Source organism: Pseudopipra pipra, unplaced genomic scaffold (genome assembly GCF_036250125.1).
Source record: "Pseudopipra pipra isolate bDixPip1 unplaced genomic scaffold, bDixPip1.hap1 HAP1_SCAFFOLD_87, whole genome shotgun sequence".
NCBI lineage: Eukaryota > Metazoa > Chordata > Aves > Passeriformes > Pipridae > Pseudopipra > Pseudopipra pipra.
This window is the reverse complement of record NW_026991228.1, coordinates 1-5,930: the sequence shown is the minus strand read 5'-3', so window position 1 is coordinate 5,930 and position 5,930 is coordinate 1. Positions and strand designations below refer to the sequence as shown.

At 62.6% G+C, this 5,930-nt stretch overlaps 1 long non-coding RNA gene across 1 annotated transcript; it reads left to right on the top strand.

Moving 5' to 3' along the window:
• The first annotated feature begins 3,500 nt into the window (after window positions 1-3,500).
• On the top strand, window positions 3,501-5,561 carry LOC135408935 (uncharacterized). Its single transcript, XR_010427933.1, has 3 exons — window positions 3,501-3,768; window positions 3,800-4,011; window positions 5,385-5,561. It is a non-coding gene; the product is annotated as an uncharacterized LOC135408935 (long non-coding RNA).
• Window positions 5,562-5,930: the final 369 nt, after the last annotated feature.

Genomic DNA, 5,930 nt, shown 5'->3' with positions numbered 1-5,930 from the left:
GTCCCCTTCCACCTTGGCATATTCTTTGAGTCTGTGATTCTGTAATGTCCTGTTGATTCCACAAGGTTCCACAATGTCCCTCTGTTGTTTCTGTGCCATGAGGCCCCCACTGTGGTGTCACCCCCTTTTCTCTCCCCACAGAGCTCCTGAGCCGGTGGCTGGCCCCCCCCCCATCCCCACGAGGATTTTGGGGTGTCCTGTGTCCCTCCCTCCCCTGCTTTTATTCTGACACCACCCAGCTGCTTCCAGTGATCCCAGTAAACCTTCCCAGTTCTCCCCAGTCCTGGTTATGGGAGACAGTGGGGGAGGGGTTTGGGGTGGAGCTGAGTTTGGGGGGCAGAATCGGTCCCGGGATGGATCAGAAATGGGGACCCCCCTGTGTTCCCCCTGTGTCAGTCTGCTCTGGGGGGGCTTTGAGAGGGCACCTGCCCCTCAGTAAAGCACCCAACTCACCCTAAAAGGTGCTGGGACCCCCCAAAACCTCCCCACAGCCCCTCAAGGACCCCCAAACATACTCAGAGCCCATTCAGGACCCCACCCAACCCCTTTTCTGGGGGGACTTCTCTGGGCACTGGTGGTGCTGGGAGCCCCCCCGGCTGCAGGTGAGGAGCTCTCGGGTGAGGGAGGGGTGGGAAGGGGGCAGACAGTGGGAAAAGGGGGGGCAGAGGGGATAAAGGGGTGGTGGGACACCAAAGTGAGTGGGAGGGCAGAGGGACCCCCCAAAAGTGGAGGGGGGGAGGGCTCTGAGGTTTGGGAGATGATGGGAAATGGGTGGGAGAAGTCAGAAGAGTGGGGAAAGGGGAGAGTGGGACCCCCAAACTGAGCATGAGGGGGCTGGGGATGGAGGGGACAATGGGAAAGTGGGAGGAACAGGGAGAAGGGTGGAAAAGGGTGGGTGGTCTGGCAGGTCTGACAGTCCCATGGGGGTCTTTGGGCATAGGGAGGGTTGGCAAAGGGGGGTGGCCCCCCTGAGCTCCCAATTTACTGTGGGGTGCTGGGGGCTGCTGGATCCAACCTCAGCCTTGGATTATGCCAACAGTTTCAGTTTAAAGGAATTACAGAGGTGTGACTGAATCACTTTTGTCCCCCAGGTTTTAAAGATGGCAAATCAGATCTCTTGATAGAAATGAATTTATTTAGGGTTACAAATGATCACACAAAAGATCTTCATCAGAATTATTTACTGCACAATAGAAACACTAAAACTACCAGGAGTACAGGATAAGACAGGACAGTGCTCTACACTAAAGCAATTTTTGAATCTCCGGCCGCCTTCCCGGCACAGGCTGGCTCTTCCCCCCTCAGAGCACCCTGGGCTGGCTTTGGAGCCCCTCCTGCGGGGGGATCTCCGGCCCTTTTCCTCCCCACTGCCTTCCTGGAGCCCTTCAAAACGGCCTCTCCCACCAGGGTCTGCCGGGGGGATTTGTCCTCCGGCTCTCCATCCTCAGCTCGGGGCCTGGGGCAGGAGGGAAGAAGGACAGGGGGGACATGGGAGGACCCCAAGACCCAAACTGAGTCCCCTGAGACCCCCCGAAATTCTCCCCCCCAGAAGTCCTGGGGGGATTTTGAGGCAGCAGGTCTGGGGGATGGATGGGCGTGGCCCCCAGCCCTTCCCCCCGGGGAAATTTTGGGTGGGCGCAGCCTCCCGGGTCACTGGGCTGCATCTCCTGTTTTTGGGGCCTCGGCGGGGACAGTGGGGGGATGGAGGGGGCTCCCCAAAATCGGAGGCCTCTCCCAAACTGGGGGGTCACAAGACCCCTGCTCATCCTCATCCTGCTCCTCGCAGGTAGGATTTGGGTCTGGGGGTCTCAGTTTTGGTCTGGGGGGGTCTCAATTTGGGTCTGAGGAGTCTCTGGGGTTTCAGTTTGGGTCAGGGGGTCTCAGGCTTTGGGTCTGGGGGTCTCAGGGGTCCCAAGGCCTCAGTTTGGGTCTGGGAGCCTTGGTTCTGGGGGTCTTAGTTTGGGTTTGGGTGTCTCAGTTTGGGTCAGGGGGGCTCAGGATTTGGGTCTGGGGATCTCAGGCTTTGGGTCTGGGAGTCTCAGGGGTCTCAGGGTTTGGGTCTGGGGGTCTCTGGGTCTTGGGGGTCTCAATTTGGGTCTGGGGGTCTCAGTTTGGGTCAGGGGGTCTCAGGGTTTGGGTCTGGGGGGCTCAGGATTTGGTTCTGGGGGTCTCAGGGATCCCAAGGTCTCCATTTGGGTCTGGAGGTCTCAAGGTTTGGGTCTGGGGGGGTCTCAGGGGGTCTCAGCATCGGGTTTTGTCCCCCACACCTGTGTCAAAATGTCCCTGCCTACCCCCCCCCCAGTATTTCCTGTTCCCAAACTGGGACAGGGAACCGAAACTGGGAGGGGGGAGGGGGGGAAGTGAGAGGGGCTGGGGGGCCCCAATGACCCTCCGATGGGTCTGGGGGACCTTCAGAGATCCCGGGGGTCCCCCAATGACCCCTGACTGTTCTGGGAACTCTCAAAGACCCCCCCTCCAGCAGGGACAGGGACCCTCAGTGACCCCCCCGGGGTCAGTCGCCCTCCGTGGGGGTTGGGGAGCTCCGGGGGACCCCCCATAACCCCCCTCTGTCCCCGCAGGCTCCCAGTGCTCCCAGACCCCCCCTGAAGGCTGCGCCTCGTGCCCGACCCCCTCCCTGCCCTCCCCCCCCCGGAGCCCCCCAAGACGCCGACCCCTGTGATCGTGACCACCGGGAGCCCCCCGAGCCCCTCCTGCTCCCCGGCCCCGCCCCGGGGGTGGCTCCGGGTGTAGGGGGGGCCCCCCTCCCGCGAGAGGCGCGTGGGGACCCCCCTGACCCTCGAGTGCCACTTCCGAGGCCCCCCCGACACCGCCCTGACCTGGCTCCAGGCGTGTCCCCCCGGGCTCGGGGAGGTCCCCCGGAGCTGCCCCTGGCCCCAGGAGGTGGTGGCCACCCGGGGGGGCCGCCGGATGGACCGGGTGGTGCAGGAAGGGGGGGGAAGCTCCACCCTGACCTTCCCCAAACTGTCCCACAACGACTCCGGGCTCTTCTTCTGCCGCGTGGAGTCCGGGGGGGAGACGGCCCAGAGCTGCGGCACCTTCGTCAGGGTCCTCGGTGAGTGGGGGGCGCGGGGGGGTCTCACCCGGGTCACTCGGCCCCTCCCGGTGCCCCCAGCATGGTACCAGCATAGCCCAGTCCCTCCCAGTTTAACCCAGTCCATCCCAGTCCCCTCCAAGGGTATCCCAGTGCCCCCCAGCCCTGCAGCACCTTCGGGAGGGTCCAGGGGGTCTCGGGGAGGTGTCACGGGGGCCTGGGGGGGCTCATTTTAGTCACCTGGTCCCTCCCAGTGCCCCCAGCGTGGTGCCAGTATAGCCCAGTGCCCCCAGTCCATCCCAGTATAACCCAGTCTGTCACAGTCCCCTCCAAGGGTATCCCAGTGCCCCCCAGCCCTGCGGCACCCTCGGGAGGGTCCAGGGGGTCTCGGGGAGGAGTCAGGGGGGGCTGGGGGGTCTCATCTGAGTCACTTGTCTTTCCCAGTCCATCCTAGTCCCCTCCCAGTATAACCCAGTCCATCCCAGTCCCCTCCCAGTATAACCCAGTGCTACCACGAGCCCCCCCAGTCCATCCCAGTGCCCTGCAGTGCCCCCCAGTCCATCCCAGTTATTCCCAGTATCCCCTTTGAGCCCTTCTCAGTGCCCTCCAGTCCCACTCCAGTCTGTTCCAGTCACTCCCAGTATCCCCCTTGAGTCCCTCCCAGTGCCCTTTCCAGTATAACCCAGTCCCTCCCAGTATAACCCAGTGCCCTCCCAGTATAGCCCAGGCCCTCCCAGTATACCCCAGTCCCTCCCAGTATAACCCAGTCCCTCCCAGTGTAACCCAGTCCCTCCCAGTATACCCCAGTCCCTCCCAGTTACCCAGTCCCCGTTCCCGCAGAGCCGGTTTCCGCCCCGTTCCTGGCGCTGAGGGAGAGCACCAAGAACCGGATCCTGACGGCGCAGGGGGTGCTGCTGCTGCTCTGCTCGGCCGGGCCGGGGCTGCTGCTGCTGCTCAGGGTGGGACACTGGGACAAAACTGGGACAACTGGGACAGGGGGACACCAACTGGGACACTGGGACACCAACTGGGACACTGGGACACCAACTGGGACAACTGGGACAGGGGGACACCAACTGGGACAACTGGGACATCCAACTGGGACACTGGGACACTGGGACAGGGGGACACCAACTGGGACACTGGGACACCAACTGGGACACTGGGACAGGGGGACACCAACTTGGACACTGGGACACTGGGACACCAACTGGGACAGGGGGACACCAACTGGGACACTGGGACAGGGGGACACCAACTGGGACACTGGGACACCAACTGGGACACTGGGACACCCAACTGGGACGCTGGGACAACTGGGACAGGGGGACACCAACTGGGACACTGAGACCCCCAGTTCTGTCACTGGGACCCCCAGTTGGGACACTGGGGACACCAACTGGAACTTTGGGACCCCTAAATGGGACAGTGGGGACACCAGTTGGGACACTGGGGACACCTAATTGGGACATTGGGGACACCAACTGGGATGCTGGGGACACCAATTGGGACATTGAGACACCAACTGGGACATTGGGGAAACCAACTGGGACACTGGGGACACCAACTGGGACATTGGGGACACCAACTGGGACGCTGGGGACAGCAGGTGGGACATTGGGACCCGTAAATGGGACACTGGGGACACGAATTGGGACACTGGGGACACCAATTGAGACATTGGGGACATTAATTGAGACCCTGGGGACACCAATTGCCCCCCAGGTCCCCCTAAATCCCCCCCTGGTACCCCCAATTCCCCCCCCGGATGCCCCAAAACCCCTTCAACACCCCTGTACTCCCCACTTCCCCCCAAATCCCCCCCAGTTACCCCCAATCTCCTGCATCCCAATCCTCCCAGTCCCATCCCCCATCCCCAGAGACACCCATCCCCCGGCCATCCCTAAATCCCCCTGGTGCCCCCAAAAACCCCCCTGGCCACCCCCCCCCCCCCCAGCCACCCCTAGTTTTCCCCCGTCACCCCTTAATTCCCCCCTGGTGCTCCCAAAACCCCCCTGGCCACCCCAAACCCCCCCCTGTGCTCCCTTTCCTCCCCCCCCGGCCACCCCTAAATCCCCCCTGGTGCCCCCAGAAACCCCCCCTGGCCACCCCAAACCCCCCCTGTACCTCTAACCCCCCCCCTCTGCCACTCCTAAATCTCCCCTGGTGCCCCCCAGAACCCCCCTGGCCACCCCAAAAATTCCCTGTGCCCCCTTTTTTCCCCCCTGGCCATCCCTAAACCCCCCCTAGCCACCCCTAAATCCAACTTTGGTGTCCCCAAAGCCCCCCTGGCCACTCCAACCCCCCCCATGCCCCCTGTTCCCCCCCACAGAAGCGCTGGGCCAACGAGCAGCTGCTGCACCCCGAAAAAACCACATGTGAGGAGGAAAACTTCTACGAGGTGATGTTCCGGGGGGTCCCCGTGCCCCAAAATCGTGCTGGGGGGGTCTGTCACCCCCTAAACCCCCCCAAACCGACCCGAATCCCCCCCTTTCCCTGCTTTGAGGGGCTGAACGCTGGATGAGTGTTCAATGTATGAGGACATTTCCCGGGGGGTCCAACCCACCTACCAGGACGTGGGGACCCTCCCCGGCGACTCCCAGCTGGAAAAGCCCTGAGGGACCCCCCGAAAAAGGGGGGTGGGACCCACCGGGAAGGGGTTTAGGACCCCCTGGCTCTGCTTGGCCCCCCCAGTGCTCTGCTCTGGTGACACAAGGCCGTGCTGACCCCCCCCAAAATAAAGCTGCTGCACTGCCGGACGGGTTCTGTGGGTTTTGGGGGGTTAATTACTCGTTAGTAATTAACGGGATGGGAAGGGGGTCTTGTAGTGACCCCCATTTTTCCCCCATTATCCCCCGTTTTCCTTCTTCATCCCCTA